General features: G+C 43.3%; 1 non-coding gene and 1 pseudogene across 1 annotated transcript; both read left to right on the forward strand.

The window, feature by feature from the left end:
- The first annotated feature begins 4,757 nt into the window (after window positions 1–4,757).
- LOC102534558 (heterogeneous nuclear ribonucleoprotein A3 pseudogene) lies at window positions 4,758–5,790 on the forward strand (annotated as a pseudogene).
- A 5,156-nt stretch (window positions 5,791–10,946) lies between these two features.
- On the forward strand, window positions 10,947–11,053 carry LOC116286159 (U6 spliceosomal RNA). Its single transcript, XR_004195921.1, has one exon. It is a non-coding gene; the product is annotated as a U6 spliceosomal RNA (small nuclear RNA).
- The last annotated feature ends 342 nt before the right edge of the window (window positions 11,054–11,395 follow it).

The raw sequence follows: 11,395 nt of genomic DNA on the forward strand, positions 1-11,395 counted from the left end.
CATCCCAGGGCACAAGGATGGTTCAACATATGCAAATCAATCAACGTGATACACCACATCCACAAGAGAAAGGGGAAAAGTCACACGATCATCTCCATAGATGCAGAAAAGGCATTTGATAAAATTCAACACCTATTTATGATTAAAAAACACTCTTACCAAAGTGGGTATAGAGGGAACACATCTCAACATAATAAAAGCTGTTTATGACAAACCCGCAGCCAGCATAATAATCAATGGTGAAAAGCTGAAAGCCTTTTCTCTAAAGTCTGGAACGAGACATGGATGTCCACTTTTACCACTTCTATTCAATATAGTATTCGAAGTCCCAGCCATAGTCCTTAGACAATAAATAAATAAATAAATAAATAAATAAATAAGATCCAAATTGGAAGAGAAGAGGTAAAATTGCCATTATATGTGGATGACATGATACTATATATAGAAAACCCTAAAGGCCCCACAGAAAAACTACTAGAGCTGAAAAAGAATTCAGCAAGGTAGCAGGATACAAGATTAACAAACAGAAATCAATGGCATTTCTTTACACTATACAATGAAATATCAGAAAAGGAAAGTAAAGAAACAATCCCTTTTAAAATTGCATCCAAAAAAATAAAATACTTAGGAATAAATCTGATCAAGGAAGTCAAAGACTTATGTGGAGAACTACAAAATGCTGACTGAGGAAATTAAAGATGACTTGAAGAAATGGAAAGATATCCCATGCTCTTGCACTGGAAGAATTAATATTGTTAAAATGGCCATACTATCCAGAGCAATCTACAGATTTAATGCCATCCTTATTCAAACTACCCAGGACATTTTTCACAGAACTAGAACAAATAATCCTAAAAGTTATATGGAACCACAAAAGACCCAGAATTGCCAAAGCATTACTGCAGAAAAAGAACAAAGCTAGAGGACTAACCCTCCCAGACTTCAAATAATACAACAGAGCTACAGTAATCAAAACAGTGTGGTATTGGCATAAAAACAGACATATCAATCAATGAAACAGACTAGAGAGCCCAGAAACAAATCCACAAACTTTTGGTCAAATAATCTTTGACAAAGGAGGCAAGAACATACAATGGAGTAAACACAATCTTTTCAGCAAATGGTGTTGGGAAAACTGGACAGCAGCATGTAAATCAATGAAGCCAGTACACTCCCTTATACCATACACAAAAATAAACTCAAAATGGCTTAAAAGACTTAAACATAAGACAAAACACTATGAATCTCTTAGAAGAAAACATAGGCAAACCATTATCTGACATAAATCTTAGCAATGTTCTCCAAGGGCAATCTACCCAGGCAATAGAAATAAAAGCAAAAATTAACAAATGTGAGCTAACTAAACTTGAAAGTTTTTGCACAGCAAAGGAAACCATAAGCAAAACAAAAAGACAACCTACAAAATGGGAGAAAATATTTGCAAAACATGAGACTGACAAGGGCTTAATTTCAAGAATATACAAACAATTTAAACAACTCAAAAACAAAAAACCAAACAACCCAATTAAAAAATGGGCAGAAGACCTAAACAAGCAATTCTCCAGTGAAGACACACACATGGCCAACAGGCACATAAAAAAATGCAGTATTGCTAATTATCAGAGAAATGCAAATCAAAACTACAATGAGGTATCACCTCACATCAGTCAGAATGGCCATCATTCAAAAGTCCACAATGATAAATGCTGGAGAGGGTGTGGAGAAAAGGGAACCCTCCTACACTGCTGGTGGGAATGTAGTTCTGTGCAGCCACTGTGGAAAACAGTATGGAGATTCCTCAAAAGACCAAAATAGAGCTACCATACAATCCAGCAATCCCCCTCCTGGGCATATATCCAGAGAAAAGTAAAGTTTGAAAAGACACTTGCACCCCAGTGTTCACAGCAGCACTATTTACAACAGCCAAGACATGGAAGCAACCTAAATGTCTACTGACAGATGATTGGATAAAGAAGATGTGGTATATTTATACAATGGAATAATACTCAGCCATAAAAAGGAATAAAATAACGCCACTTGTGGCAACATTGATGAACCTAGAGATCATCACACTAAGTGAAGCAAGCCAGAAAAGAGAAAGAAAAATACCATATAGTATCACTCATATGTAGAATCTTAAAAAAGAAAGAAAGAAAGAAAGACAAATGAACTTATTTACAAAACAGAAACAGACTCACAGATACAGAGAACAAACTTGTGGTTACCAGGAGGGGAGGAGGGTGGGAAGGGATAAACTGGGAGTTCGGGATTTGCAGATACTAACTACCACATATAAAATAGATAAACAAGTTCATACTGTACAGCACAGGGAGCTGAATTCAATATCTTGTAAATTACGGTGAAAAAGAATATGAAAACAAATATATGTATGCTCCTATTTGACTGCAGTACTGTGCTGTACAACATTGTAAACTGACCGTACTTCAATATATAGTCAAAAAAAAAAAAAAGCTAACGCTCTAAACTGTTCTCAGAAACAATGAACAGTACATACATGTAAATTAAAAAAAAAACTGCTCCTCAGAAATTTAAAAAAAAAATGAAGGGCATATGGCCTGGGATGAGAGGTGAAAAAAATACAGTCCAGCTGAAGCAGAGAGGCAGGAGGGAGAGTCAGGGTAGGCAGGAGCTAGCCATCTTTGGATTTGTAGGCCATTTAAAGTACCAAGATCTTTGTCCTAACATCACCAGGAAGCCACTGAAATATTTTAAACTGTAGGTTGAGTAATAGGATCAATTCTAGGGAAATCAGAGAAAATGAAATCTGGCCTTCCAGTGTCCTTTCCACACTGCAGCCAGTTAACGGGTGTTTGTAATCACTCACATAAAAGGTGACAGTAGCCCTGGCCAGCGAGGGTGGTCGCAGTGGCAGTGCAGAAAAGTGTGCAGGTGTGATAGACATTTACAAGTTAGTGGTAACAAAGAAATCTAAGGACAGACTGCATTTTCAGTTGAGGAGAGTCATGCTCTCTTTGACAGGAGCGATTAGATGCAGGCTGGCACTGTTTGCTGGGACAGGAAACCCCTTAGGAGAACCAGTGTTTGAAGAGATGGGAAGAGAGGGGAGGGAGGGAGAGGAAGAGAGGGAGACAGATCGAGGTGGGGTTTGAAGGTGACACACTTGCGGTAACTTGGAGAATTTATCTGCAAAAACCCCGAAGTAGAAAGAACAGAAAAGATGCACTGCATTAAGAACTTTACAATTTCCTCATCTGGCCGTTCATAACTCAGACAACAATGCAACCCTTTTAACCCAACTACTGAAATAAAGAACAGTTCTTGTATCCTTAAAAAAAAATGTTGTTAAAAATTACTACCCAAAGAAATCTACAGATTCAGTGTAATTCCTATTAAAATTTTAATGGCATTTTTTCACCCAAACAAAACAAACAATCCTAAAATTGATATGGAACCACAAAAGACCCTCAATAGCCAGTCGATCTTGAAAAAGAATGTACCTCCAAGCACCACACTCCCTTATTACAAACTATATTGCAAAGTTATAGTCATCAAAACAGTACGTTATTGGCATAAAAACTTACACATGGTGCAACAGTACAGAATACAGAGCCCATAAAAACATCCCCAAAGATATACAGTTAATTCACAACGAGTCAAAAAATACACCATGAAGAAAGGACAGTATCTTCAATAAATGGAAAAATTGGACAGCCACATGCAAAAGAATGAAACTAGACCACTCACAAAAACCCCAAATGGATTAAAGACTTGAAAATAAGAACTGAAATAATAAAACTCCTAGTAGAAAATATAAGCAGTTAACTCCTTGATGTTGGTCTTGGCGATGACTTCTTGGATTTGGCAACAAAAGCAAAAATACACAAGTGGGACTATATCAAACTAAAAAGCTTCTGCACAGTTAAGGAAACCATCATCAAAGTGAAAAAGCAGCCTACTAAATGAGGTAAAATACGTGCAAATCTTCTGATAAAAGGTTAATACCCCAAAACTATTTAAAAAAACATACAGTTCAATGGCAAAAAACCCAAACAACTTGATTGAAAAATAGGCAGAGGATCTGAGTAGACATTTTCCCAAGAAGACATACAGCTGGTCAATAGGCACATGGAAAAACACTCACACCATCACTAATCATCAGAGAGGTGCAAATCAAAACCACCGTGAGACATCACCTGACACCTGTCAGAATGGCTGGCATTAAAAAAAAAAAAGTGTTGGGAAGGACGTGGAGAAAATGGAGCCCTTGCACACCGTTGGTGGAAATGTTAATTGGTGCAGCCCCTGTGGAAACTGTGAGGATTCCTCAAACACTTAAAATAGAACCACCATGTGATGCAGCAACTGCACTCCTGGGTATTTACTGAAAGAAAATGAAAGCGCTAACTAGAAAAGACACATGCTTACTGCAGCGTTATGTACAACAGCCAAGATGCGGAAGCAACCTCAGTGTCCACTGATGGATGTAACAGAGAAAGAAAACGTGATACATACACACGTACATATGTGTATATACATCTAAATCACACACAAAGACACAAAATGCCAATGAAATATTGCTCAACCGTTAAGAAAAGGAAATTCTGCCACTTGCTACATCAATGGACCTTGAGGGCATCATGCTGAGTGAAGTAAGTCAGACAGAGAAAGACAAATACTGTATGATCTTGCGTGTATGTTGAATCTAAAACAAAACAGGCCTCTTCCTCTGGGCCCCATATTGAACTCGAGTTGGAAGAGGTGAGTCTGGTCTCAAAATGGAGGTAAAACAGCTGCCCAGTTGCCCCCAGCCCAACTCCGGTCATCGCTACTGCCAGGGGGAGGGCCACGATCCAAAGGAACCGCAGCAGTTGAGAAAACTATTGAGCTTTGAAACTACAGATGACAGCTTAAGAGAACATTCTCAGAACTGGGCACTCCTACAGATCGTGCGGCGATGAGACCCCAAACAGAATGTTCCAGGGGCTTTGGTCTTGTGACTGACTCTTGTGCTGAGAGGTGGATGCAGTGATGTGTGCTTGACCTCACAAGGTTGATGCACGTGTGGTGGAGCCAGGAGCTGTTTCTAGAGAGGACTCTGTAAAACTTGCTGCCCATCCAACAGTGAGGCAAACTTCTGTTGGTGGTATTAAAGAAGATACAGAAGAATGTAATTTGAGGGACTACATGAGGAGTATGGCAAGACTGAAACCACAGAAGTTATGGAAGACAGGCAGAGTGGGAAAGAGGGTATTTGCTTTTGTAACTTTTGATGATCACAATACAGTTGATAAACTTTTTCAGAAATACCACACTATTTATGGGCATAACTGTGAAGTGAAAAAGGCCCTTTCTAAACAAGAAATGCAGTCTGCTAGGTCACAAAGTGGTCATGGAGGTGGATCTGGCAACCTTATGGGTTGTGGATGAAACTCTGGAGGTGCTGGAGGTCACTCTGGCCATGGTGGGAACTCTGGTGGAAGAGGAGGCTCTGGTGGTGGAGGTGGTGGCAGCAGAGGTGGCTATGGAGGAGGTGATGGTGGATGTAATGGGTTTGGAGGTGGCAGTGGTCCCGGTTAGAGTAGCAGAGGAGGCTATGGCGGTGGTGGACCAGGATGTGGAAGCCAAGGTGGAAGATACAATGGTTACAATGGAGAAGATTTTGGAGGTGTTGACTATGGTCGTGGTGGGAGTTCTAATGCTTCTGGACAGCAGCAATCAAATTATGGGCCCATGAAGGGGGGCAGTCCTTATGGTGGGGGTTATGGATCCGGTGGTGGAAGTGGTGCATGTGGTAGCAGAAGGTTCTAACAACTCTGCAGAAAAGGGCTACAGCTCTTAGCAGGAAAGCAAGCAAGCAGTTGTCAGGAAAGCTGCAGGTTGCTTCGTCCCCAGTGCATTAGAGGAACTGTAAAAACCTGCCACAGGAGGAGTAATGATCCACAGTCAGAAGACTTACTGCAGCTTAAACAGGACTCCCTTCTTGTTCAGGACTGTCACTGTGTCACAGCCACAGTCTGCAAAAAGTGAAGCTATGGATTGACGCAATGTAGCGTCAATTAGAGGTACACTCCTGTGGTTGTTTACCTGGTATAGCTTTGTCCTTTCATTACATCAGGTACATTGCCCTATAAATTGTGCTTGTGGTACCAGGAATAAAAAAAAAAAAAGGAATTTTTTTTCTAGTTTTTGAAGTGAAAAAAAAAAGTGAATGAAGGGCCACAAAAGGCAAAATACACTTCTTTCTTATGGGTGAGTTGTATTTCACTAAATACGTATGCTGCAAATTCTTTATCTGTTCATCTGTTGATGTGCACCTAGGATGCTTCCATAGCTTGGCAATTGTAAGTAATACTGCTGTTAATAGCGGGGTGTATGTATCTTTTCAAATTAATTCTTGTTTTGTGGTTGGCTTTATTCCTTTGATAACTACATAAGTTTAAAAAGCTAAAGCTCTAAACGTTCTTAGAAACAATGAACACTACATATATGTAAACTTAAAATATGTGTAGTATTGTTGCAGAAAAGTGTGTGACAGCTCAGTGTTACAGCTCAGTTGTGACAGCAACCTGGATCCGGCCGAGAGACCAAGCAGCACTAGGAGAGCTGGAGAAGTCAGGTTTACTACGCCAGCGGGCCCAGAGGTATTAACACTCTGAGCTCTGGACCCCGTCTGTAGGTTCACACAGGCTTTTATAGGCTGCCAGTTTACCCTTTGCAACATCATATGCAAATAAGTAATAACAAAAGTTGACAATAAGGAACAAACTTTGTAGAAATTGACCAATCAGGAGTGAGGGAACTAGGCCAATCAGAAGTGAAGGAAATGGACCAATCAGGAGTGAGGGAAATGGACCAATCAGGAGGGAGCTCCATGCAAATAAAGCACTATAAATAGACCAATCAGGAGTTAGCTCAGGGAACCAATAGAATCTTAGGGGTAAGTTCCACTTTCCTAGAAGTAAGCAGTCTCAGAGTTTAAAAAGTGACATAATGGCGCTGGGCCAGGGAACCAAATGGTGCTGGCAGGAGGATAATGGCCCTGCCTGGGGGTCCTGCTGTCTTTTTCATGGGGCTTCCCACCTCAGTATATTGTGTATATGTATTTACATGCAATATATTGTATATGCGCAGTCAGATTGTAACAATTCTACTGAATAAAACTGAATAAAAAAAGGAAAAAAGGAATTTTTAACTTTCCAATATTTGTGTAGCTCAGTTTTTCTACATTTTAGTACAGAAACTTCAACAAAATGCAGTTTTGAAGGTGTTTCCTTGTGAGTTAACAAGCAAAGATCACAGTTAATTACTATTTTGTATGAATTTTGCTGAAGTATAACTGTAAAGAAACACCTGCTGACTTACAGTGTAAGGGGAATCTATTCTCATTTCCAAACCATGGAATGAATGGGCTCTGACACGTGGAGATAATAGATATTTATATGTTTGCAATGTGTCTTTTAGATAGTAGAATTGGTATTAAATGAGCATATTTTTGAATTTAACAGCATTAAGATTTATCTTCAAACGAAAAATCTCAAGATTTCTGTTTGGTTTTGTGCATTTTCTTTCAAAATGTAATCACATGGTTTCAGTGCACGAGCTCTGCTGAGAGACCAGGCTGTGTTTAGAACATCTCCCTTCTATATTCACTTCAGTCACCTGGAAACCGTCTACCTGGGTGTGAAGACTGTCTCCTGCACTGTTTGAATTCTGGAAGGGGGTAGTGAATGTCTTCCTTTTCCTCCTACCTGAAGAAACATTCTTAAAATCTTTAAGACACAGGACCACAAGCTTGCTGTATCTGAGCAAATAAGTCGCCACCTTTTTTTTTCCTTTTTAAAGCCCAAGAGGCCCACAAATCTTCAGTTGTTTTCCTTGGTTTAATATCTATTTTTCTGATACAAGCTCTCAGACCAAAAGAATGAAAGTCAGGCATTGTTGAACCCTTTAAAAAAAAAAAAAAAAGCCCCAGCTCATTGCTCCAGAGAGCAGATCGGTTGGTGCCAGAGGCAAGAGTAGGGTGTGGCGGTGAGCTGGTGAAAGTGCTCAATAGGTACCAACTTACAGTCACCAGATGCGGAAGATCTGGGGTGTGATGTACAGCGCGGTGACTGCCGTTAATCCTGCACTGCATGTTTTAATATCTACTTGTTTAGCAGCTTTCAAAGTTCTCATCACAAGGGAAAAATTGTGTAACTGCATGGTGATGGATGTTAACTTACTGTAGTGGCCTTTCAATACATACGAGTATCTATTACATCTTTAAAAAAAAAACCACAAAATACATAAGAATAAAATTAATAGATGAAAGATGTGTATGCTGAAACCACAAAACTTGCTTAAAAACATCTAAATAAACAAGGAAGGAAGGTTCTGCTACATACACGTCTCCTGGCACAGCAGCCAGACCTGACTTGGGTTAGCAGGTTGCAGAGAACACGTGTGCTCAGCTTTACACGTTGTCTACCCATTTTCCCAGCCATGTACCGATCTATACTCCCGGCAGCAACGCCACAAGTAAGAGACCCTGTTGACCAGCATCCTTCACAACCTTGCAACTGAGATTGTGGTCCGCACACCAGGAGCATCAAACAGCAACCCGTTAGCCATGCGGCACCCCAGGCCCCTCCACATCGCCTCCAGGACAAGCCACAGCTGTGAAAGGTCTTTACGTGGTTCTCCTTAAAGCTTGAGAGGCCCTGCTCTGTCCCCCCACCCCGACCCCCTGGGAATGACCAGACTCGGCAGTTCGTGCCACTCGAATGTCAGATGGAGCCTCATGGTGGTCCTGATTTGCACACCCCTCATTAGTTTGAACATACGTCCCACATACGTTGGCTGTGTTTTTCCTCGGCTGTAAAACGCCTGTTCTGTACCTTTGCCCATTTTCCTACGGCGTTATTACTGACTTAATATTCATTACACACTCTTGATACTGTTAGTTATCTATGCTGCATAAACCTGTTTGTAATCAGCCTTTTTGCTATTTTTAAGGTGTTTTCTGGGAAACAGGTGTTGGTTTTAACAGTTTAACCCATACTTTCTTTTTACGTTTAAGAATGCACATCCCAGAGTTTGAACAACGTCCACTTCTAGATAGTCGGCCGGTGAACAGCGCGGCTTTGAACCCCGCAGGCCCGCGTACACACGCGCGTTTCAGCAGCGAACAGTGCACAGGTCACTCCACGCGGCCCACGGTTGGTTAAAGCCGCAGATTCGGAGGAACGGGGGACGCAGGCTTACGTGGGTTGACCCCCTCCCCCAGTGTTCAAGGGTCAACTGTATTTTCCACTGAGTGCTTTGACATTTAAGTCACTTTTCCACCCCGAATGTATGTGTGTGTGTAACGTGAAGACCCCAATTTAATTTTTCTCCCACAGGTTTTGCCTTTTGCTTACCCCAACCCCCTGCCAATTCACAAAAATCACTGGGGTAAGTGACCCAAGATCTCCCCGTCACCAGTGCGCCCAGGGACACGGGCACCCCGTGACTCGCAGCGTCCGGCAGCGCTGAGGGCCAGGACCCCTTCCTGCAGCAAAGGCGGCTCCCGCGGCGCCCGGACCGGCCCTCCTGCCTCCCGCCGGCGCTCGGACGCCGCCAGGCCCGCCCCAGGCCCTTCCTCCCGGCAGGCAGCCAGGAGACGCCGGCCCCTCGTCCCCTCCCTGAGAACGCACTGCCCGCAGCAGCGCGCACGGGGCTCCGCAATCGTCCTCATCAGCCCCTCCCTCTGAAACCTCCGCCCGGCACGCGCGTCACCCCTTACCTGGCGTTTCCGCGCTCCCCCTGCCCAGACTGCACCTCCTTCCTCACTCGGCTCCTCTTCACTGAAGGTCTCTTCTTGGGTGTCTCCAGGGCTCGACCTCAGCCGGTTTAAACCTGCTCTCACGACCTCCCCGCTCCCTCCCCGACACCCTCTGAGCACGCACCGCCACGGCGGCGTGAATCACACGCACCTGTTCGCTGCATCCAACCCGCGAGCACGCACCGCTGACTCCACCTTCTCAGTCTCCCTTCCGACCGTCTACCGCCGTTTCTCTTCCCTCCACCCTGGACTCGGCCTTCCGCGCCTCTCGCTGGGCTACCCGCGAGGGAGGTCCTCCTGCACGCGCCCCGCCCTGACCTCTCCCCACACGGGAGCCAGAACCATCTTTTCAAAATGCCTCGCGTCTCCCTCGTCCTTGAAACACTCCTGTGGCCCACAAAGACCCAGGCTCACAGCACACCCCTCCCCTCTGCTCTGCCCTCCAGGTAACACCCCCTCAAGCCTAATTCACCAGGCTGCCCGCCCCCCCCCCATTACTGTACCGCAGTTCCGGCTGAGTGAAGGCTCCCCTTCTGGTGCAACACCCCCTCCGAGAAGCCACTCCTGACCTCCCTGAAGAGGCCAAATCCCCCAGCACGAGGTTCAACGGTAACAAGAGCTGCTCTCTCTTGCTGGGTTCGCCTCAGCTGTGACTTTCCATTTGGTGATGTTTTAAGGTCTGCTGCCCAAGACCCCACCCCAACTGGTCTGTGGGCTCCAGGGAACCAGGGTTCCTTTTTCCCACCACCGTACCTCCCGTGACCAGCTGTGTCTGGTACCCAGTAGGTACGAGTAGATTCTTATTTAAAGAAGTAATGAACTCTGAATCACTGAAAGCTTTTCCTAGAAGCATCTCCACCTGTTTTCACCCTGCCCCGCCCATAACAATTTCCAGGGACAGGGCTCCTGGCAGGTGTTTAAAATTTTTGGAAAAAAAAATTCTCCAGGCGATACTGACTGATATCGCCCCCATTTGGATTGTTAGTCCAAGGATTCCAAATGAAATTGGTGGTAATTACTCAGTTAGTCACGTTGCCTAAGAGAAAACAGTTGCTTGGCTTTGCATTTCAAGTTCAGTTATACATTGAAAGCAAGCCTCAAAGTCATAGGTAAATGGCCAAAAATGTGAGTCACAGGGATCTGATCAAAAAAGAATATTCCAGTGCTCACTTCGGCAGCACATATACTAAAATTGGAACGATAAAGAGAAGATTAGCATGGCCCCTGCACAAAGATGACACGCAAATTCGTGAAGCGTTCCATATTTTTTTGAAAAATTGTGCTGAACACTGGAATTTGACACATTGTAAAATGATTATAAATCAATAAAAAATGTTAAAAAAAAAAGGATATTCCAGGATATGGGCTGAGAGAACAGACATATTTCGATACTCACCCCCCACGACAGCACAAGTAAGGACCAGTGACGCTGAATCAACACGTCCATAGGATTTATCAGTGCATTTCGGGAGCGACCACCATGCTCTGAGATGAGCAGGAAGGCGGAGGCATCAAAAGACGTGTAAGAGACTTAGCAGGTGTTCAGCCAACATTTACAGAGTGACTTAAGTACCTAAAGTGGCTTCTACCCTCAGGAGCTAACCATGTAGT

This window comes from Vicugna pacos, chromosome 31, assembly GCF_048564905.1.
Source record: "Vicugna pacos chromosome 31, VicPac4, whole genome shotgun sequence".
Taxonomy (NCBI): Eukaryota; Metazoa; Chordata; class Mammalia; order Artiodactyla; family Camelidae; genus Vicugna; species Vicugna pacos.